At 44.4% G+C, this 23,447-nt stretch overlaps 2 long non-coding RNA genes across 2 annotated transcripts in view; both read left to right on the forward strand.

Annotated features, from left to right (window-relative positions):
* The window catches only part of LOC118173834, a 29,491-nt gene that overhangs the window by 5,190 nt on the left and 854 nt on the right, over positions 1 to 23,447 (forward strand). The window contains exon 2 of the long non-coding RNA XR_004754410.1: positions 11,798 to 11,880. This is a non-coding gene — a long non-coding RNA (uncharacterized LOC118173834). The remainder of the gene's footprint in view (positions 1 to 11,797; positions 11,881 to 23,447) is intronic.
* LOC118173835 lies at positions 3,560 to 7,190 on the forward strand. Its single transcript, XR_004754411.1, has 2 exons — positions 3,560 to 3,797; positions 6,034 to 7,190. It is a non-coding gene; the product is annotated as an uncharacterized LOC118173835 (long non-coding RNA).

Consider the following 23,447-nt stretch of genomic DNA (forward strand, 5'->3'; position numbering starts at 1 on the left):
TTTTGGAGTGACTGAAAACAGATGGTGGTGGAGATGCTTTGCAACCCAGAAGCATCAGGGTGGTTATGGATTCCTGGGGGCTCGTCGTGCTTGCCTGCCTCAGGCTTAAACTAATTCAGACTGGACTGGGAAGCAAAAGACTTTTTAGGAGGCAGGAATTCTCAATTGCTGATTTCTCACACTGAAAGAACAGGAATGCAGCTTTGTTCTTTCTTCTGCTGTGATTGTTAATTAGACTGTAATGTGCTAGGTGCTGGCAGGGCTGACCTTGCCATTCCCAAGTCCTGCAAAATTCTTATTTAAATTCTGTAGCAGGAGAAAAAGGGTGTTTAAAAAAAACTTCTGGACAGAAGCCTGAAAAAGCAGGGTTCCCAAAGATCTGTTACAGTTCAGTGGCAGCAGATCATGCTGGGAAATGTATGTCAAAGTTAACCTGTGATGCAGTAATTCTAGGTGTAGGTATACTTGTAATAGCTCTACACAAACAATGAAAAATCCCTCTGTTTGCAAAAGCTCTGTGGGGATCTTCCAGTGTTTCTGGGATCCCCTGCTCTAGAGGGGTACGGTGAGGAAAGACAGGCTTGTGCTATGGAGGTGGTTTTCTTCATCTGAATAAAAGTGGTTGCCCAGTGTTTGAAGAAAGCACCTTTTCCTGTGATGCTTTTTCAATGTCAGTGCACCAAGAGCTTGAATTCTTTCCAAGCCAACAAGTATATGCATTAAACGACGGTCGCCCTGTGTTTCTACTTGCCAGAACATCCAAATGAGGCTTGCTATTTTTATATCTACCAGTCAGGACAGAGACACCTATACAATATCTCTTGCCATATGCAGTAGTACAAAGACATGGAGATCTAATTTCGTGTAATAGTCCTCAGTTTCTACATCTGTGACTTGCTGCATGACTTCTACGTTTCTGCCAATATTATTTTACCATCCTGCCCAGTACTGGTTGCTGCTGCAGCTAGTTGTGCAGCTAGAGGTTACTTGCAACAAACTCTGATCCAGGTTAGTATTTAAATAAATGCTTAATGATTTCAGGTTGGGAGTAGTCACACTGGGTTAACAGGAGCTCCTGTATTTAGAGGCTAGCTTGTGCATCTGTGTTTTGTATCAGGGAGCAGGTGCACACTTCCAGCGCTGTTTCTTACAAAAACTAAAGTGATGCTGTGGAGAGATTCCAGATCAAACTCAGTTTTCAGGTCAGACCTATAGCATAGCAAACTCTGCCTGGGATCTGGAGGTGGAACTATCACTCTTCCATCGCTTTCTTCATCCTTAATTTAAAGGATGGAGATGGGTCAGACCTGCCTGTCACTTGCAGCTTTGCCCGTGCTGCAATATCTTGGGGCTGTTGCAGACACTTAGGGTTTGAGGCAAGGTTGATTAGTGTAAAATCTGACCCTTCCCCCCTTCTCTTTCTCTCTCTGAAGTCACAGCTAAGCCCTCACCCCTTTTTATTTACCTTGCATCTTATCTTTTTGTTCTCCTCTCCCCAGGAGTCCAGTTCTCCTTGTGGCTTCAGTCTCCCTCCTTTTTCTCTTGTCCTATTGTCATGCTGAGCCTGTGGGGTTCTTACTGAGGAAAGGTTAGAGTGAAAAGTCCCTGCAGTCCAGATCTCACACAATCTTGCTTGAGCTTAATCCAATTTGTTTTTGCAGGGAGTTTTATAGCCAGGATGGGGCAGCCCCAGAGCCTCTGAAGAGCAAACCTGGGCTGGCTGTACTGCAGCACGCTCCTGCCTTGTGTCATCACTGGCTTGGTCCTAGCCAGGAAGGTTAACCTTTGGGATAAGGTCTTTAAATCAACTAAAAATGGATGGAAAGCCTTTAGAGAAAAGGCATTACTTTAGTCTTCAGTGTAGGAAGAAGTGAGTACCAGGCAACTAGAGGCAGAGCAGCACGTGTACATCCTCAGTGGTACTGAGGGAGCCAACAACTTCTGCATAAGCTATGGTCCTTGGAGGTTTCTTCAGAGCTCCACATCCTCTTCTTAGTGCCACCATTTTAATGGGTTCCTGCTGGCTTTTGGGTAAGCTCGCTGCTTCCCCTGCTCTGAGGGGTCAGAGGGAGTGACTGTTGGTAACATCAACTGATGATATTATTTCAGGCTTTTGAACACTTTGGTGGGGATGGAGACTGAATAAATGGGAGAAATAGTATAAGACTATATGCTGCCTGCATCCTGGTAGTATCAGAAACCACAGCTTAAGAGTTTTGAGATCTTAAATTATCTAAATGAGAAGTCTGAGATTAGCTGGGTAGTAAAAGCATAGGGGCTAGACCCAAACCCTGCTCACACCACAGTCTGGACTTGTGGTGGTGGAAACTGAGGTTTGTAATGCAGCTGGGGCCCATCTCTCAACAAATAGCTCTTCAGGCACTTGCTAATTTAAAAACATGGCTAGAATGCTTTGGATATGAGGAGTACGCTATCCATGTTTACAGAGCCTTGCAAAGGCATGAAATAGTGTTCCCTGTGTTAACGTTCCATTTAATAATAGCAGTCTGCCCCTCTAGGTAGTCCATTTCAAGACATTAATTGAACTTCTTGGGTGCTCAAGGTCATTAACCTTTGACTGTAGCTCACACCAGAGGCAAAGTAATAACTCAGATGTTCTCCCCTGTGTGCTTTATTGCTTAAGCACACTGTAGGAATGCACGATATCACTGGATAAATCATTCACCACGATATCATCAGAACGGCTGGTTTGCCATTTAATTCTACTGGGGTACAGAATGTTTCAGAGCATGGCAATTAACATTTTCATTGACTGGAAAACTTAATTGAATAAGAACACATGTACATCAAAAGTGGGGAAGGAGAACAAAAGGAACAGTGAGCTGCATGTTGGCAGGTAAGTCTGCATCCTCCCCCAGGCAGGTGCCTTATCTACGTGGTGTGCTTACTGTTATCTCTGCTGGCCTGGACCATCTGCCAGGTCTTAGCTCTTACCGTGCTGGAGGTTTGCAGCATGGTGTTATAAGGGAGAGAACTGGGCTGTAGCTGAGTAGATATCCAGGAAAAAAAAGAAATCCAAAGATATCCAGAAAAAAAATAGACACCTTAGACACTAGGAAGCTTATTTTCCTCTACATTTCTCCTGCTGTCTGGAAAATTTCTCTAAGGGATGTTAGGCTTGAATATTTTTAGAAGTGATTTTTAGCTGAAAATGTTAGTGGGTTTGCTAGCTTGTTTAGCTGAAAATGTTAATGGGTTTGCTAGCTTGGACCAAAGCTGGTAGTGCTTCCTAGGGTAAAACTTGCTCTCAGCGTTGTGAGAGCTGAGTGTTCAAGATTTCCTTGCACATACTTTCTGGACTGCTATAGTGAGCTATAGTTGGTAAAATCATCAAGAAAATTAGTCAAAATATGTATATTCACAACTCATTCTCACCACAGCTTTTTTTTAAAAAATCAATCCCTTCTTCAACACCCCTGCACCTCCCAGCCATGCTGACCCTCTTGGCTCCCTAATCCCTGTCTGAAGCAGGGGGCTTCCTCTGCAGCCCACCTGCCTGCTCTGGGCACCCCCTGTCCCTTCCTCTCCTGCTGGCTGAGCCCCAGCTGGGGCTGTTCGGAGATTCTCAGACCACTGCATCCCAATGCAATTCTGGGACTTTCCGGGCTGAAATGCCTGCAGAGACTGTTCTGGGAAGAGAAGGGCTCAGCCTGTCCAAAGCCAGAGGCAGGGAAAAGTCCTCGTCTTTGATGCGTGCTGATTCCAAGAAGTAGCTTTGGCCTATCCTCGTGCAGAAGCTGTCTCTGCTGGGGCCCTGGTGGGTGACCACACGAGCGGTAGGCCCCAGTTACTGGTAATGCTTCCCAAGGAGAGGGACTCGGGTACCAAATAAGATCAAAATATTCTTCATCTTTCTGTGTCAGTGTGACCTTAGAGCAATGGGACCAGAGGGTGGGGTTTCCAAAATACATGACCGGTAGCTACAGTCCTGAAGGAATCCGGAAACCTCCAGTGTGCATATGCGCAGGATAAGGAGGAATGTGTAGCTACTGGCTTTATTCTAGGACTCTGCCGTCCCTTAGTCTAGCCTAAACCCGGTGCCAGAGCAATGAAAGAGTAGAGATGAGTCTGAGGGAGCGTGGAAGAACATGAGCTCACCCTGGAGGTCTTAAGTTGCCAAGGTTTTCCTGAAAAGGGAGCTGATTTCATACAGGCAGAATACAAGGACTCGAATGTCCCCAATAGGAAAGTTTCTATTAAAAAACAAACCCAGACGAACACTTTCATATTAATGTAAAAATTCTTCTGTTTATGAAATCAACTCTTTAAGGGGGGTGAAGGGGTGGGGGCAGAAAAAGAAAAGCTGTTTGTTAGCATAATGAAATCCAGACAAATATTTATAGCTACTTTCAAGTGGCTTGTTCTAACATGAGTCGACTATCCTTAATACCTTCCCTTTAACACCATTAAGCATCTCACTGGCACTCAGAACAAATTTATGAATGTCTTATAAAAGTCAACAAGCCGCAGGAAAAAAATAAATAAAAGAGAGCCTTGTGCAAACAGTGCTTCATCACAAGAACTCAAACAAAGAAGGTCATATTCGTCATTTGTTCAGAGAGAGGGAAGCCAAGAAGACTGATGAAAGATGACACAAGACCTGGCTGACTTTAAATCTCCACCTAAGAGCAGTTTCTGTAGGTGCTGCCAGGGTGGCCACACTCCGCAGGCTGCTCCCCTGCCACGTCTCGTGGCCTGGTGGCTGATTTTTCTCTCAAGCGTTGTCTTCTGCACAGAGGTGGGGGGAACTGCAGGAATCTGGCCTGTGAGGTCCTGTGAGGGGACTCCTGTCTAAGGGGGAGTGCGGTTTGATGGGTTTAATAGAAGCAGACAATGGAATTTATAATGTTGGAGCCCATGAAGCAGATGGGGAGGTATCAAAACAGAGGAGTTGGTGACAAATCAGGTGGGCAAATGTGATGGTATGAGATGGTGGGTGAGGGTGGCCTGAGGTAACGTAACTCTTCTCCGCAACAGCTCAGGAGTTGCTAAGAGGGGATTTGTGTTGCTAGTTGGTGGCTCCCTGTCATATTTAAGCACTCTGATACACAAAACAGCAATTAATTAGGAGCTTATTGTGACCAGTGAGCCTTTTTTAATCAGTTCTAGGAAGCTCTGCAGCTGGAAGGGAAAGTTCCTGGAAGTGTCATTCTTTCAGTGACAAGCACACGGTGGAAGAGGGAAGAAGCCTGCATGGTGGAGGTTAAAGCTGGGCTGAGTCATGGGCTGTGGCTGTAGGAGTAGGAAGGGCTGGGGCCTCATCCAAGGCAGTGAGGTTTGTCTCTGAGCATCAGCGGGAGGCAAGTCACCCCCTGCGGTGGGGAGAGGCTTGGGACAGGGCTCCAGCATGGTGCATGGGGGGAGTTTGCCTTGGGCTCGTTATTTTCTGCCTCAGGGAAGCGTTAAAACCTGTGGAGGGATGGGGACTGTGGGAGGGATATGCCTTGCCGGAGGTGGGTTTCCTCGTCTGTGGGAGGTAGGAAGCGTTTAGATTATATTGCAGTAGGGTCATAAGCCTAGGTTAAATCTGGAGCTGGAGAGATTTTTTTTTTTTTTTTAATATCATAGAATCATTTAGGTTGGAAAAGACCTCTAAGATCATCACCTTGGCTGGGTTTTTGGAGAAACAGATATTTACTGGAGAAAGTTCCTTTCTTGTGGCAGTTTTTGTTTCTGATGAATCACTAAATTGTTCTGCCAGCTTTCAAACCTGCCCTCTATTTTCACTTTCCCCAGCTTTTGGAAATCTGTTCAGAATTAAGGGCAGGGATTGTATTTTCCTTCCCATGGTGAAGGATCACGTGTGCATGTGGTCACACTGTACAACTTGCCAGCACAAAGCAAGTAGTGCTGTATTGCACTGAAATGAGTCAGGGTCTGCGCCCAGAGCAAAGCAGGTGTCCCGCAAGGTGACTACACTTACAGGAGACCTCATCTCTTTAGTCTCCAGAGCTGTGCCATGCTTTGAAACTGGAAAAATACACATTTTTATTGCCACTTGTCATGTTCCAGTGTTGAAGCTACCTGGCAAAAGGACCCCTACCACCAGGCATCTCTTTGCTCTTGCTTGGCCACTGGTTGATGTCAAGCAGAGAAGGGGGCCCTAAGGTCCTTCCTACCAGGACCTCGGCTTCTAAGCTGCAGGGGTGCTGGATGTGGGGCAATCCAAGCTCTGGCTGCCTTGTAATGTGGTGCCTGTGGGATATAAGCTATCAACACCCTGCAGCCCACAGTTTCCCTCCTCCGGGACAATGTAATGTAAGCCTGATTTCTCTTGGTTTTGCTATCCCTGTTATTATTCTTATGCCAGGTGAGCTCAGAGGCTCTGCCACCGACCATGCACTAGAAATGGTCACTGTTCCTAGTCAGGGTCTAACGCTGCCATTGAGGGCAGGTCACTTAAACATCAGTGGGTGTGTGGGGGGTACAACGTACGTGTGTATGCTCTAGCTCACAGAGTTTAATAATCCTGTAGAAAGGAAGCTGTTACAGGATGCTTATCATTTTTACCTACTAACTCATTTTCAAGCAAAACTGGAAGATTTATGCCCATGAGATAGCCTGCAAAGTTCAAGTGAAGGGGAGTGGAAAGAGCAACCCTCAAACTTTTCATAATTCATGCAGAAAAGACCTGAAAAAATCCTCTGGTGAGGGATGATGAAAGAGCCTCATGGTTTTGAAGAGTTTTTTTTTTTCCTAGGGTTAAAGTCTGCCTGCTGCAGAGTTAGACTTTCTCCTGCTCGGAAACCATGTAAAAGTTAAACAGTTCAAGAGTATTTGCTGCTGTAAATTGTTATCCAGAATCCTGGTGCTCTTGGCTGTCTATGTTTTATCTCTTATTCATGTCTTTTCCTTCAATATTTAAGGTCATTTTCTGTTTTATGGCATGACATAAACTGATAACAAAACCCTACAGCCTCAATAGTTACTTTAACCACTTATTTTCCTTTAAACATTTTGTCTTGCCAAATTATTGAGTCAGCTGTAATGACCTTGATGTAAACATGTACTTTTGAACTTATATGAGGATCAAAGGCAAAGCAATGTTAAATGGAGGCTGGAATCTGGAAATGACCCATGCAAAGTTGGCATCTGTCTTCCCTCTCCTTTCATTAATTTTTGCGGAGTGGAGCCCAGAATAAATTTGCTTATTTCAAAAGTGAAGAAAATGATTTTTTTTTTTTTTTTTTTTTTTTTTTACAATTGCCAGTGCTGCAAACACTTTGGTGTCTGAGCAATGGCCTGCCTCCTTTCTTGCTTTAGCATGGTCATCATCAAGATAAATCTTTCACAAGTGACACAGGGAAAAAGAGCTATGCTATTTATTTTCTGACCAATCTTTTGCTTGGATTCTCTGACCAGAGTAAAATGCTAGCCAGGAAAAGTAGTAGGTAGCTCCCAACTGCAGGTTGCAGTATTTCAGGAAGAATGCTTTGTCTGTAGTAGTCCTCCTTGATTTCTTTGTGAAATGAAAGAGCGGGGGGGTTCATCATAGGTTGTGATTTTTTTATTATTAATTTCTAGATGAGCAGAAGAGCAGATCAGCTGTTCATCATTTCTAACAAGGCATCCAAAACTGAACAGCAAAGTTAGAACTCTGCTACGCTGCTCTGAAGAAATGAAGGATGAGTTGTGCTGGCAATGGAGGCTTTGATTCTAGTTTGTTCTGACTGTTTACTCTGGAATTGAGAAGGTTTGGTAATTTATTAAAAGTGACACTTAGCTTTGCTTAGGATGACTTAACATTCTAAACCAAATACTCTAGAAATCTTACCTGCTGCTGTGAGAATGTGCAGAGAAATACAAGTCCTTTTCAGAAGTGCCCTCTGATTTCATGGGCCTCCCTTTAAGTACTCGGAGCATCTGCAGCTTCCCTTGGCTTCATCTGGAAAGGGAAGATGTCGGGGAAAACCAGGCCTGCTTTGTCCCTTAGGCTGCACGCTTGCAAGGAGGAGATGCACGAAAGCATCCTGACACTCTCTGGTGATGTGAGGGCAGTCAGAGCTGAAGCAGCACTAAGTTTCCTAGGTCTCCTCCACTTTGTCTTGCAGCCTGCTCTTGTCTGGTGGTAACAACAGGAGCTGTCTGGAGTCAAGGACAAGTGTCTTTCTCTTAGAAAATAAAATAAGTTGTTCCCCCCACCCCCACACCCTCCTCAAACATCCTACATTGAGATGAATAAAATCCCTGCTGTAGCTATCACATCACCTTTGTAGATTTGTTGGGTTTCCAGTGAGTAAGTACCTATAAATGCTAAATATTTAAGAAGTTAATTTTCCAGGCTCTTAGTGGCATTAAACAGTAGATAGAGTTTATGGAAACCTGACTCTCCAGCAGCTATAAATCCCTAACAGTGACGAAAAAGTTGCCTTTTTTTTTTTTTCCAGCCACACGGTCTTTAAAATATTAACAGGATTTTTTAAACGTTATTTGGACCAGCAGTCATTTTTCCAGCTGTTGAGCTGATCAACACTTTGGTTTTTTCTTCACTCCCAGCCCATCAGACACTCTTACATTTTTATTTTAGTTTTTAACAAGGAGGAAGTTTCGTTGACTCCTTGGTCTTATTCCTAAAAATACATATGAGTGTATTTAAAGAAAGCTTGTCACCATTGCCTGGATAGTACAGAGGTCCTCTCATCCCATGGGGCAACATTTTGCAGACATAAATACAGAAAAGAGGCTGCTGCCATTGTGACATAGCAATAAAGTACTACATATTGTACGTGCAGTTCTGACATCAATGAGATCTGGCAGGGAAGATCAGATCTAAATCTCAGGATGCTGCAGTCATTCTGTGCTGTGGCATACTGATGGGACAGAGAAGGCTTCTGATAGCTTTCCATTTTCCTCATGGGAGACCCTCTGCTTGCAGAACTCTTCCCTGAAAATGTTCTCCCCTCCTGGTATTCTCTGCCACGTGGCCACTTTCCTGCTTTTGTCAGGAAGGGCAATGTGTCAGTGGGCTGGATGTCGGTCAGAGTAGGAGAAAAGGACACTCCCAGGATCCTTGCTCTGGGGCTCCAGCTTGTTAGACCCAGTGCGAGGAACAGGTTCACTCTACGTACAGCTCCTGGTCAAGAAAACTGCTTGGTGTTGAAGGGGTGTGTGTGTGCGCAGGGCAAACAAACCCTTGGGACTGGCTGGGATCCTGGAATTTCATGGTGCAGGGGAATTGTGTTGTGCCCATGCTTCAGGAACACCAAATTCTTTCAAACTGGGTCTGTGTTGATGTGCTATGTGTAACAGCCACCAAGAGCTCTGCACACACTGCTAGTGCTAGAGGAGGTGGAGGGGTAAAAGATTGAGGTGATGGGTGAGTTCAGACTGTGTTACTCCCCAGTGCTTGGCTGCAGTTGGCTCTGCAGCATTAATAATCCCATCATTTGCCTGTGAATGTTTTATAGATCTATATTGACTTGGTTGTATAAAAACAATGAGCAAAGAGCATCAGTTACGTTCTCAGCTGGGGAGATTGCAAGGAGCAGACGAGGAAACCGGCGTCTGTAGTTCTCGCAGTGTTCAGCTCATTTCTCGTTTATAAAAGGAGGTGTGTCAGGGAAATTGCACAATCTGGAACTTGAATTTAAAATGAATAGGGCTCACAGAACCAGATAATTCTCCTAAGGGAAAAATAAATACCCAAGGAAGTTAATGGCTCAGTATTTTGAGCACGCACATTACCAGAAAATGAGAACTTAACAGCCACGGTTGGGTATGGCCCTTCTCTCTCCTGCCCAGCTCAGGGTTAGAACATCTACTGATCGTGGCCAGGGGGATTTCTTGGAGTGGAGAACTAAGCCTCTACATATGCATACATAAAGGAAGTGTATCTTCTAGCTTGTTGGTGGGGGTGAAACAATGCCTCAAGTCCCAGCCAGTGACACAAGCCCCAGAGCCACCCGTGCCTGCTGGGTGCGTTTCAGCTTTCAGTTATTGTAGAACAGGCATGTTAACTTCTCCTTTCATCTCCAAGCGGATTCTTGGGCAGAACTCTCCAATTTCTTGGAGGAGGCACCCTCCGATACTGAATGCTTTGGGACCACAGTTCTGTGTATTCTCACTCTCATCTAAAGCCTGATGCAGAACAAGATCCTGCTCTCCTTTGTTTAGTTGTTCTAAAATCGGGCCATTTGTTTGGACTGTTGCCCAAGTACTTTTTACAAGTCCAGACTTCCACTCTGCCCTTCAGAGCTGCTGGTCGTCTCCCTTCCCTCAGGCTTTTGTTTATGTATGTCTGTCCCTAGCCTGGCTTTTGGGAGAGGGAGAAATACACGAGAAGAGCTGAAAGACCATGATACAGATGATCACTTGTTGTTTGTAAATGAAAAAATCAGGTGGTCACCTTGGCCTAATGTCCAAGGTGTGTTTAACTAAAGGGCAGAACAGCTGACAATCAAAGTTCTTGTACAATAATGGAACATCAATCATTGTTTCATTCATGATTTTTTTTGCTGCTTCAGTAGAACTAGGTCAGGATGAAATCTAATCTGCCTATCACAAAGCCAATCCTATCACAAGGTCGTTCCTCTCATCCCAGCTGGAAGGCAGGGTTACATCAGACAAGGTGAAATTGCTTCCACACTCCAGAGGTCATGTTCCAGATGGGCAAGTGGTCTGATTTGCTGCCCTGCCCTCTCTTCCCCAGGGTGGCATCCTCTTCCCTTAAGGCAGGGAGCAGAATTGCAGGCTTTGCCCCTGCTAGCAGAGAATGGGATGGCTCAGGGATGTGAACGCAGCCAGGAGGCAGTTGGCCTGCTGCCCGTCTCGTGTGGTCGGTCAAAGCTGGTTGCTGTTGTGCTCTGCCAGGTGCCAGCAGACTCAGGCAGGAGCTGCTGCAGTTTTCTCAGCTCCTTGGAGCCCTCTCCAGAAGTCATGCGGTACCACCAGACTGCTGTCATCTAGCCGTTGTGGATGCGGTGGCTGTGGAAATGACATGGGGTAGAATGAAGGAAACAGTTTAGAAAAAGTAGTTAAATCTTCATTTTCCAACTTCATCGACTCCTAGATTCCCTCTCAGGAGGGAACATGTTGCTATTTTCTTTCTAATAAGATTCTGGATGACTTTTTTTTCCTGCAGTGTCAGAAGTGAAATGTGTTGTTGCGATGAGGATTTGCTATGCCCAGTGTCCTCCTGAAGACAGATCTATCTAGACTCAGAGACGAGTTCCTGTAGAATTGCACTGTACGTAGGGCTTTATAGTCTTATGAACTGGCATTGTTATTGCTGCCATGACATTTGTGTGTCATATAACTTGCAAAATGCCGCCTATTCCTATTTTAGATAGAACACACATCAACCAACATCTGTGTTAGTGCTTGAGGCATGCAGGGGAAGGAGAATAAACATGGGAGTAAATTGCGACCTCGTTTTCCAGACTTGGGTGCACAAATAATGCTGGAATGATTCTCTGACAAGTTTTGGGGCTGTGCCCTTTGTATTACGCTTACATATCTTACTGGTGATTTCTACCTACCATAATTACAATTCCGTGGTCTGCTCCAGGAATGATGCCTGTAAATTGTTTTGAATGTATGCCTGAGAGTGTAAGCATGAGGATCGAAGGAGAGGTCCATGGTAGTTAAGCTGTCTGACAAGCAGCTGTTGAAGAGTACCAGGCAGGCGTTCAGGACTCTTTTGCTGCTGAAGTTGGGCAGCAGATTCAGAAATAAGGAAGAGGTCTGAAGCTGAGCTTGAAGACTGTAATGAACCCAAATGAAAACGTAGTAAGATAGTAAGAAGCAATACAAACTTTGATATTTTTTGTTTTTCTAGAACTCCTCCAAGGCACAAATGGCAGATGCACTTCACCTTCACTGTCCTCAAAATGAAGCAAGGAGTTCCATATGGAAGTTAAGGTAACCTATATTTCCTTAATTAAAACTGTTTAGTGAAATTCCTGATGACATAAATGAAAGGACATGGGCAAGGAAGTTATGTTCTCTCTGACATGAAGAATAGGACAAATGAACCAAGCTTGAGACTTCTCTCTTTCCAAACCTCTGCACGTTGCTCTTCTGCTTTGCTGGTTCTGGTGACAGTGGAATAATGCCAGCCATGTGTCCACTACTTTTTCTCCTCAGCTATGCCTACTGAAGTTCCTGGCATTGGGGACGTGATCCTGGCATTTGAATGCTGTGGAGTATCAAACCAATGGCTTTCTGCATCTTTGGTGATCAAACTGGACTGCTGTGCAGAATATCAGTCTAACTGTACAGAACCAGGCTGGATGGCTGTCAGAGAATAGTCTTTCATTTATATGAGAATTTTCTTAGCTTCTCTCCGGTAAGCTTTGTAAATGATGAGAACAGTTATCAGAGTACTGCAGTGCTTTTGTGATGACTTGCAATCATTAGGACTTCAGTCTGTGGGAAAGAACAGACGAAGAACTGTACTGAGTCATCCCAGAAGTGCAAGTAGTCCTAGCTTGTGTCTGGTTTGGGTCACAGCAGCTGCGTAAGGAGGAATCTATAACACGTGGTACTTCCCTTGATGTTACCTTCCTAGCCTGCAATAGTCTGCAACTGAGGAACTCTTTGAACTGGAGATTTGTTCTTCTCTTCCACCCTCTGAGATCAGTGACAGCTGTGGGCTCAGTAACCTCTGAAACCCAGGCTTCTATATTTAAATGCCTAAATATAGATGTGTAGAGGCCTATGAGCCCGTGGGCACCATTGAAGTGGACTGGAAATTTCACATTTGCCTTTCTGGTGATTGGATCAGGCCCTATTTCAGGTAACTAGCTTGAAAAAAAAAATAAAATTGGATTAAGTGGCTTCTGCAAGACGGTTGAACAAATGGGACAAATGGTTGGCAAAGCTCAGGAGTTCTGGATTCCATTCCCGTGTCCCGACTGCTGAATTAAATTTGTTCTTGCATAGAAGAGCTCATGCATGCAGCAGAGATGCAAAGGCATCTTAACTGCATCTACTCAAAGTACAGTGCTGCAGTGTTATTTCTTGTGTTGTTCTTTACAGCAGTGTCTAGAGAGAGCAGGAGCTTGTAGGATGTTTTAGTATGACTCCTCCTGCTTGGTTAACAACACAATAGGGACAGAGCCTCCACATTTTGTGTTGACCCAGAGAAGATTCATGATCTTCAGTCCATCTGTTCCTCCTGAAGTGTGTGTATGTGTAACCAGTCGTATAGTTCAGTACCTCTATTTCAAACAGAGCATTTAGAGTGGGGGAAGCAGAGGAGTGTCAGAATGTGCTGCAGCAAGGAGGAGGTAGAGCTTGGAGGTTTTTTCTGTGCAGGATACAGCTCCTAAACTCATCTCAGGGAGATCAGCCAGTCTAGCAGTGAGCTGTGCTGCAAGTATGCACCAAAATCCCTTTCCCTTTGAAGCAGGGAGAGTTAAACCATTGACTTTATTGCAGTTGGGTTAAGCCTGTAAATAGTTTGTAATACTTGCATATTATTAGTTACTCTCATGGCTAGATCTAAGCATACTTGATCTCCAGAGGAATTTGACTTTGCATACAGTCAGGCATTCCTCATTTCACATTAGTTGGATAAATGCATGTGCAAAGAAGTGTGGGTTTGTCTTAGCCCAGTTGCTTCTTCCTGAGAGGGTGACGAATGCTCTTTTAGAAACTGGGTGAAATGCAGCATTTCTGAAAAAGAAATCTATAGTTCATCTCAGAACAAACTACGGCTGTGACAGCTGAGCAGGGAACGCTCAGGCTCTGCATAGGTTGAAGTCTTTTATGATGTGGGACCGTTGGCATCTGCTGTGCATGTCACAGTCAGAACATAAGGACAGCAAGTGGGTGGTTCAACAGCTGGGATGGGAATTGGGGGTGGGGGGCATGGAGCGAGCTGTCATCTGATGGCTCAGAGCGAAGGGAACAATAGGGTTTGGAATACGGTCTGTAACTTAGCATGACTTGCTTCAGAGTGTATTGAGCTTATTTCAACACCATCACATTTTTCTTCATTGCCTCCTATTCCCCAGTACAATTGCACACTTTGCTTAATTCTGTCCTTCCACCGTGGATTTATCATCAAGAAATGCAATCAGCAGGTGCACTTGGCACATCGCGTGCAAATGAGTGTGCCACGATGCTAGTGCAGGAGTAGCAGCCAAAAGGTGAGAAGCTGGATGCTAATAAAGGAGTATGCCAAGGCCTGGGGTACTTTGTGTATCCCTCAGTCTTCAAGGGGAGTGATCACAAGGCTCAGCGTTGGGTGGTCCAGCGTGGTCCTGAAGTTGGAGGTGGTTCAATACATTGGAAAAGTTGTCCTGCTGTGACTTGACAGGAGAATGGCTTGGATAAGCACACTTGAGATTTTCTTAGAAATGCTGTTAATGCTTGCAGTTGGGTTTTATCGCTCATTAAGCTGTTAGCCTGTTTTGATCTTTATTTCAACAAGGCCAGCTCGCTCTATCTTTATTATACGCATGTCAATGTGTATATAGTCTGTGTTCCTCTTCTAAGAAATGAGTGAGTTGCATCTTGTCTGGGTGATATCTCTGGGCAAATTCCATGCAGAAGGCATTGGGCAGCCACACCCAGGGTCAGAATCTTCTCAAAATCACCAGGAGTGGGTTTTTCCAGGGTGTATACCTGCAAATGTAAAATATGAAGCTAGCCATCTTTATTCGTGGTTTCCAAGTGCAAAGACTTAGTCGTGTGGGTAGAAAATCTGGCTAAAAATAGACGTACCTTACCTGACCTTGCAATTAAGCTTGATATCTAAGAATCCGTGGGAATGATCCCTGGGTCTGAATTTATTGCCTGTTGTGAGCTGAGCTGTTTCCCTGTCTGAGGGTAGTGCCGTATTGTTCTCTTAAGGGTTGCATGAGTCACGTCTTACGTGGGCTGTTTTATCACCCTAATTAGTCTACAGATTTAAAAAAGGAAAAGTGTACACAAAAGGACAAAGGCAAAACATATTAGTGGCCCTTGTAAACTTGTGAGGCACTCCATATGATTTTCTGGTTGAGAAATAAAACACTCCAAACTCCTTTCATCTAGGCTACAATGCTGAAATGTCTCTTCCATATGTCAGTGGTATAATCTACATAATGAACAAAGCTTCACAGATGGGCTGGCTGATGCAATGGACATTCTTTTCATAAGTTGCCCTTACTTTTATCATTTTTCTTTGGTTTCCCACAAGATGGGCTGAATATTGACAATTACTGAGCTATTGCTTCCTAAGTTGCATAACTTATAAAACTGCTGCAATTCAGTGAGGTGGAATCTTGTTCCAGAATAATCAGTGGCACAAAATAGCCAGAGGAAAAGAAGGTAGACATTAAAAAGAGGGGGAAGAAGAAAAAACACTTTAGAATGAGTGTCTTCAATAAATAAATCCACCCCGGTTTTATGCTTTCTTTTTTAACCAATGTCATTAAGTTAATGTTTTTTTCTCCCTACAGTTTATGCAATGATACAGCTCTTCTGACTGCCTTGGAACTTCTTTGTGCCCTTGGCTTCTGAAGTTTTTAGAACTTGTTTTAGTTTTTATTACAAATGCTTTTTTTAAACTAAAGGCCTTTTAGGAATGCAGGAAAATATTTGTTTTGAAGTCCTGCTTTCACCTTCATTGCTTTCCTTGGCCAAAGATCACCACTTATTCACATTCACAAAGTTCTAGGACTTCAGCTTTTATTTCCGTAAGCCTCCTTGGTAGGTTGGAGATCAAATCCTTTCTGGTTCCTCTCTTAGTCTTTCTCCAAAGATGGATGGTGGTGACGTGGTTTTAAACTCAGGCTCAATCTAGCCTCCCAGTTATTGCTGGATCAGAGGAGGTAGAGTCAGAGGCTGAATTTACTGTGACCATGCGTCCAGGACTTGGATGAGCTTTGTGGAAAACAAAAGTCTCGTTTGTATGAAAGAGGGCATTTTCTTTTGCTGTGTTATGAGGATGCATCATCCCAGCCAAGAACCTGGAAGACATTAAGGTAGATGTGATTGTCACAAACATTGAGCTTTTCATTTCTGTAATGGACCAGCTGAGCTTTTAGAGTATGAGGTGGAACAGCAACCCACGAGTAGGTATGGAGGTGACATTTTGGTTATCCAGGAACAACAGTAAAGTGCAAGAGTTCTCATTTCTCATTAGCTATGTGTATGGCGAGAATATAAAACTCTATGTAGTGGTGGCTTCCAATAAAAGGAAGATACCTCATTCTTGGAGTGAAACTCAGACACTCACCAGTCCAAAGAGCTTGCCTAAGGCCTCCCCAAACTCACAGTCTCCTTTTGTCTTTCATAGATGCCTGATTGCTGGTTCTCCAGCATTTATTCTGTCTCTTGGAGTACATGTGCCACCCAGCTGAAGGTGTGACGGCTCCACCTTGTGCATCTGTACCAATAACCAAGTAACCGCACTGGCAGAGGTTTAGGTGCCAAATATCTCCCCAGTGTCTCAGGCAAACATGGTGAACCTCCCACTGCTGTCAGACATAGTTTTATGCTGACTACCTTGGGGATATCTAAAATAGCGGTATTAGTAAAAAGAGTGGCATTAGCACTGTGAATTGTACTGTAAATGCATCTTCAGAAGTTCCTGCAGCTAGGATCAAAGCTGCACTGCTTCCAGTAACAGGAAAGTATGCAGAAAGCTTACTCTGTTCTCCAGAGATTATAAATATCCTCCTATATTTTTTCTTCATTTACAAGAAATGCCAGTGTCTCAGCTTTATGCTGAAGCCATCCATAAGGGTTTCTGTTCTATCTCTTGCTAGATTCTTTTCAGGTGTTGTGTTAGGTAACATCTCCCCTCCTATTCACCTCTCTGGGACCATCACCCCTGAATGCCTCACTACTCACTATTTTAGGCATATTGTCCTGATACTTCTTCAGTGCAGAGCATGGAGTCTATTTTTACAGGCTGGCTGAAACAACCAGCCCAGGGACTCATGGGCAGCTGTGGGTTGAGCTAGGAACTGAGCCCAGGTCTCTTGAATCCCAGTGAAGTGCTCTGACCATGGTTGTTTCCTTCTCACTTCTAGCAAGAACTTAAGTTTCTTTCAGAACAACATTCTGCTGAAACAGTAGCTCAAACCCAGCTTTTTGAAACCTGGGTGCCAGAATGTTGTCATATTAAGGAGAATAATTCAGAAATGCTGTCTTCCCTCAGCTTCCAGAGTTGTACCTACCTTTTCTCTCTGCAATCCAGGCCCTTTATTTTGAAGTCCAGTCGATGTGTTGTGCCTTCACAGCTCATGGGGATTTGCAAATTTGGAGCCAGGCTGAGGTATTTAAGGGTTGCTGATATTTTCTTGAACTTAAGAAAAAATGTCATTGATGTCAAATACAATCACGTGCTTCATTCCGTATCTATGCTTTTGACCAATTTGAGATTTCCATGTGGAAGGGAAGAGAAGGGAGGTTCTCCTGGACCCGCCTCTGATAATCCATGGCTGGGGGGGAAATGAGCTCCTGATCTATTTTTGGTTCTGTAACAAGATGCAACTGCTGCACATGGAAAATAAGGTTGCATTTGTAGACTGAATGATTCCCAGTGAATATCCGTACAGTACTGTCTTTTTTTTTTTTGCTTGCTCACCACTGGAACACCGACCATAATTTCCTGTAATGTGTTTTAACTCCAGGTTAGTAACCGGTTCAACAGCCGTGAGTCTTTGGGCTTTTTTTCACCTTTCTGGGCTTACTGAATACCAAATAATAAAATCAATACCTAGATTATATCAGTTACCTGAAATTAGTGAGAGAATACACACAATATTGTTATTGTCTCCCTGGCTGGATGAGTGTGTAAGCACTTCCAAAGCAAACACAACAGTAAACTTTGCTTTCCATGGGCGCTTGTGCCAGTAAAATCTGATTTTTCCAAAGCTCATGGCAAGCTAATGCAAGAGGTGTGAGTGTGGAAGGGATAAACCTATATAAATATTCAAATGAACATTCCCAGTGTTATCGCTACTTAGCTCTCCTGGATTTCTGCATTTCTCTTGATTAGGATGATATCTGAACCTCTGATCTAGATGTCTGTTATAGTCTGGCTTTACACTTGTGTGCTTTCACGTAGGCAGCTGACCTGGGCAGGTTGTACTGACACGGGGTTATCCCCCTTACTGCCACGTTTCCAGTTCTAGTGCAGTGCCCTGGGCACGCAGAACGGAGGGAACGCTCCCCACAGCCCCGGCTCTGCTGAGGTTGGCAGGGACCTCTGAAGGTCACCTACTCCAGTCCCTTCTCCCCACCCAGCTCAAAGAAGGGATGACTAACGCAGGTAGTTCAGGGCTGCATTGAATATCTACGTGGATGGAGACTCCACAACCTCTTTGCAAAAGTTGTTCCAGTGTTTGATCATCCTCACGGTAAAACAGCTCTGTTTTACATGGTTAAGTGGAGTTTCCTGTGGCTTAATGTGTCCATTGCCCCTTGCTCTTTCTCGGGATACAACTGAGGAGTGTCTGACTATCTGGACTCCCTCCATCCATGAAGGATGTGTTCCTACATGTGTTCTGTGTTCCTACAGTTATGCAGTTTCCTGGGCGCTTTAACATTTGTTTAAAAGTAGGGTTTTTTTGCTTTCTCAGCTGGGGGACCATTTCAATTTTTTTACTCTAAAGGCACAGGAAACAGAAAGATGATGAGATCAAAGTGACTTCCCGACTTGTGCTCTCCCCTGCAGAACGTGCTGCCTCCCACACTGACAGCTCTCCTCTGTGCGGAGATGCACACCTATGGCACCGTGTCATTATCATACCATAGAATTAAGCAAATGGTTTTTGTTCTACTTGCCCATGTGTACTAAATCCTCAGCATGATGGAACGTCACATGCTGCAGGAGAGAAAAAGGTGCGTTTGCTTTTGTAGCTCATGCTGAGATACTGGTTTCATCTACCCCCTTCCTTTTTGTCTTTATGTCCTATGCGTTATTATAACTCTGCTAGGGACAGGAAAATGTTGGCTTTCCTGGTTGGTTAGTGCAGTGGCAACTAAGAGAAAATAATAAAAAATAATCCTAATTAAGGAGTTATCCTCATGATTTGTGGTTTTGTATACTGGAAAGCAGGCCAAGGCTGTCTGATTTCATTTCTGTAAAAGAATGTAACTCCAGTTCCTTGCCAGTTTATACCATTCCCCATGCCGGGCAGTAGATAATTTCTCATGGTCCCAAAGCTTTCAACAATACTCCATTATGTTTCATGACTCATAAATGGGCTGGTGCCCATGGAAAGCCATGTGTCTCAGTGCAGGCACAGCTCCCCGCAGTATGTTTGAACTGATTTCATAGCCTCCAGACCTAGCGTGGTTTATTATTTTCATGACTCGCTCCCTGTTCTCATTGTTGCTAAGACCGTATTGCATCAGTAGCAGGAATAATATTAAAGGCTCTGATGCGTTTTGATACGAAATTAAAAGCACAATATGCGGAGCTTCAAATGAATGCAGAAGAAACAAGATCAAACAAAAGACTGAACTAAAGTTCAGACCTAATAGCTCTTTGAGATAAGCAGCTCGTATAAACTGCAGAGGCGGCTGATAGATAAGACGATATTATCAGGACCGATATTGCTGCGGTGATTATTGCTGGATTACCTGTGTACTCAGGGCTCCGCGCTGATGGATGGAGCACACATCCTCTGTTAGACTGGAATAAAGCTGAAGGATTAGAAGGATATCATGCATAGTCTTGCGTCTGCTCCTGCAACCTTTATTCGAAGGAGCTGAATCAATGAAGGCAACTGTTCCTTGCCTAATTATTATTACTTGCTGCTTTCAGCCTGTTCTGTGCTGTGCAGATGCATATGAAGCCAGGGTCCATACCTTTATACCCGAGTAAAGGTTGGGAGATTATGGTGGTGTGTTTACAGCCTGATTCTGCTCTTATTAATGTCTGTGGATAAACTGCTGGTTGGCGTCTTTCCTCTGTGTTTTTTAATCCTGTTGTGATTTCCCGGGGTTTTGATTCTGTTGGCATGGTCTCAGGAGCACCGTGATATGGGGAGGGCTGTTTGGGGGGGGTGGGAGGGGGGTGGCAATTTGGAGCAGAAGCCAAAAGCAGCTCAGTTGAGGAGGGCTGAATGGAGCAGTTCTGTCTGCCGTCCTGAAGGCGTTTTGTAATACTCGGCTAACTTAGTGAAACTGCTGCCAGGTACTGTCGCAAGCATCTGACTGTGGAAATAGCTGCTTGAGTAACAAGAACAATAGAATCTGGAGGAAAAAAGCAGCAACGAAAAAAGATTTATAGTACTTGTTTGGTTTTGGTGTTATTTTTTTTGTTTGTTTTTAGCAAACAAGTTAGTATTGCTCTACTTAAGACTCATTTTCATATACTTATATTCCAGTACAAGGCAGAATTTAGGTTATAAGTAGTACAAATTGAAGGCTTTAAAAAAAATCCTTTTCCTTCACATTTTTATTTCTGTCTCTAATGGAAGCATTTATTAAGTCTTTAAAAATTTGATTAAAAAAAGAACACAGACTTAGCCTCGAAAGAGCGTGAATAAAGTATTTTAAATGCATGTTCTCATTGAACTTGCTCTTAGTTACATAATTTCCCATTTGCTATTCCATTTTTTTCTGATTTAGCCGGTTATCAAGTTTTTAACGTACATATTTATTTGAGAGGGCTGAATATATTTGGTCTAGTGAAAGAAAAGTATGTTCTATAAACAGATCTGTTCCTTCAGCAGAGCTTCATCTGTTTAGCTATTTTTTTGGAAGGAGCTGCAGCAGTAACATTGGAAATGTGCTTGGTTTCTTGAAACAATCACTGGGCATTTGTACAGAAAACAGGCAAGTCAGGAAGCTTTAAGAAGCAAAGCATGTGTGGATCTGTTGTGATGCTTAATGATTCATTTAGTGCTCTGTGGTTAATGATTATAATGACTATATGTGGTAATCCCGCTACCACCCTCGCCTCCCCCTTTCTCTCTCACCCGTTTTCCCCCCTGAAATAGGCAAGCAGATAAAAATCCTGCAGCGTCGAGGATGGGGTTACGCCGAGTGGCTGGCAGCAGGTGTGGCGCTGGAAGGGTTTGTGCCATGAGCACCCTCAGCAAGACTCAGCATCAATTTAGGAGCCGAGGCTTCCCGCAGCCTGGCCCACGCTTGTGGCTCCCGTTGGTTTTCTGCAAGCTGCAACAGGGAAAATTCCCTGCTGGGGACCGGGCCTGATGGCTGCAAACTACAGAGGATGCAGTCCCTAACTGTAATTAAAAGGGCCTTCCTATTAGTTCATGCGGTTGGAGCCGAAGGACCTGGCTTGGTTCTCTGATGCTGAGGGAGGCAGGAGCAGTAATTAATTAGCTAGATGAACTTTCCCATTGTGCAGAGTCTGGTCCCATGACCCTAGCTGGGTTTCGTAGCAGAGCTGAGGGAAGATTTGTTTATTAAAGCTTAAGGCAAAGGTACAGATAGGTAGGTAAACGTTTGGGAAACAACCTAAAATCCTCGTGGAGTGTAGCAGCCTGGGGAACTGTTTACCCAGCTTTCATGAAGAATGCCCTGCTTCCATTCCACCTCTGACCAACTCCAGACTAGCCACCTGCCTAGACTTGCTCCTTGGGGATTTTTCTCTCGGTTCAAATGCAAATGCTGTGCCGATAGCTTGCTCAGGAGGTTGGCAGCTGCTTTACCCAGGGTGCAGTTTCATGAACGTTTTCCCCAGCAGCAGAGGCAATTTAAAAGCTTTGCCCCACCTTTGGCCACTTGCTGCTGGCGCTAAACCGCACGCTTCATTGCCCCCTCAGCTGTGCTGAGATAGCTCTTTGTGGAGACATGAGATGAACCAAAATTAAAAATAAAAAAAGACCACCAAAACCCACAAAACCAAATCACCTCGCTATCCAAAAGAAATGCCTGGCCCAGTTTAGCTCATAGCCCCACCACCAGTTGCATCAGCATGACCAAGCAGGAGGTAAATTGAGGTGCAGGGGTGGGAACAGGAAACCTGGGTCAGGAGGAAAGTGAGAACTTCTCAAACTCCATTTCTTCCTGGAGAAAATGGTTGTGTAATTACAGGCTGTGGTTGTACTGTACCAGATCGGTGCATCCAGAGGAACTAAACTGATACAGGGCAGGGAGGGTAACACAGTTTCCTTCGCATTGAGCACAAGATGCAGGATTCACACCAGCTTTACTGTTTTATTTCAGCTTTACGCTGGTGGCAAGAGGACAGGGGTATACTTGAACCAGCACACAGCTGGTGTGGTGCAGGCAGGTGATATTTGATCTGGCATAAAGCCTGCTGGTACAAAGTTAACGTGTTGAAATGTTTTGAACAAATTTGAGCCAGCACAGCTCACAGCCATTCCGCGTTTTGCCCATGTGGCTGTGGTGCTCTTGGTCAGGCAACCAAGCAGATTCGTTGTGTTGTCAAACTGTGGCCTGGAGGTCTCGCTTCTCTTCCCACATCCCAGCTCTTTGCAGGAAGCTGCTGAGCTCCCGAATAAGACATTTCTTCCCTACCTTTGTGTTCCCCACGAACATGCTCTGTTTGAAGTCAGTGCTATTCCATGCCTCTGTCATCAAAATCTGAATTAAGAGTGCAGACACTCTGGTACACCCTGCTCAGCTTCCAGCAGAGATCCCACAGGACCTTTAGACACTTAACTGAAGCAGCAGGCAGACTGCCAAACAAGGTGCTTCTCTCTGGATACAAGCTCTGAGGACAGATTTGCTGTTTCGTGCTGTCAGGATTTGGGATTCCTAGGTCACGGAGGGAAGGGAAAAAGCAAGCTGTCTCCCCAAAAGCTGAGGAAGGTGAGAGATGCAGCTGCTTCTGTCCCTGTGCTGAAGTTCAGGGAGAGCAGGTAGGCTGAAAATGGGAGTGTTTGCTGCAGGTAGTGCAGAGTTAATGCTCTTGACTGGTAGATTGTGCAGAAGTGGTTTATTCGTTTATCCAGAATGCAGGCTTTGCATCCTCTTTGAAAAGTGTTCAAGGAAGTCTGGTTGCTTCTGATATTCCACACGAGGCTGTAGTTCCTGGCCTAGCTCTGAGCTAGCAGGTGTGAATGAAAGCTACTTCTTGGCAAGAAAGGGAGGCTCGGTTCTGATGTCCGTCAGGACCAGAGCCTCTCCCACGAGGCTGCTGCCGAGGAGACGTAGAGCTGAGGGTGGCCAGACAGTGGCTGTTAGAGCAATTACTGCCATGGATCAGATTTGTTCATGTAATGAGTTAATGCCTAAATAAAATTAGACGGAACCTGGTTAAAATTGCGTGCTGTGTCTGAGAAGTGATATAAGCCGATGCCTTCAGATCCTCATTGAAAACTGACTTCAGTCTGCAGAGGCTATGGTGCTGGCTGCCTATGAGCTACTGGGTTATTGAATAAATGTCAAACCCAGTGAAAATGCAGGCCCAGACATTCAAACGGTCTGGGGTGCACAACTGGCAGAATTATTTCTGAGCACGTAATGAGGAGAAATGTGCAAAAAGTTAATTAGGTGCATTTTCCTGAACATTACCTGGTATATACCCATGGTCCCAGTGC

Source organism: Oxyura jamaicensis, chromosome 13 (assembly GCF_011077185.1).
Source record: "Oxyura jamaicensis isolate SHBP4307 breed ruddy duck chromosome 13, BPBGC_Ojam_1.0, whole genome shotgun sequence".
Taxonomy (NCBI): Eukaryota; Metazoa; Chordata; class Aves; order Anseriformes; family Anatidae; genus Oxyura; species Oxyura jamaicensis.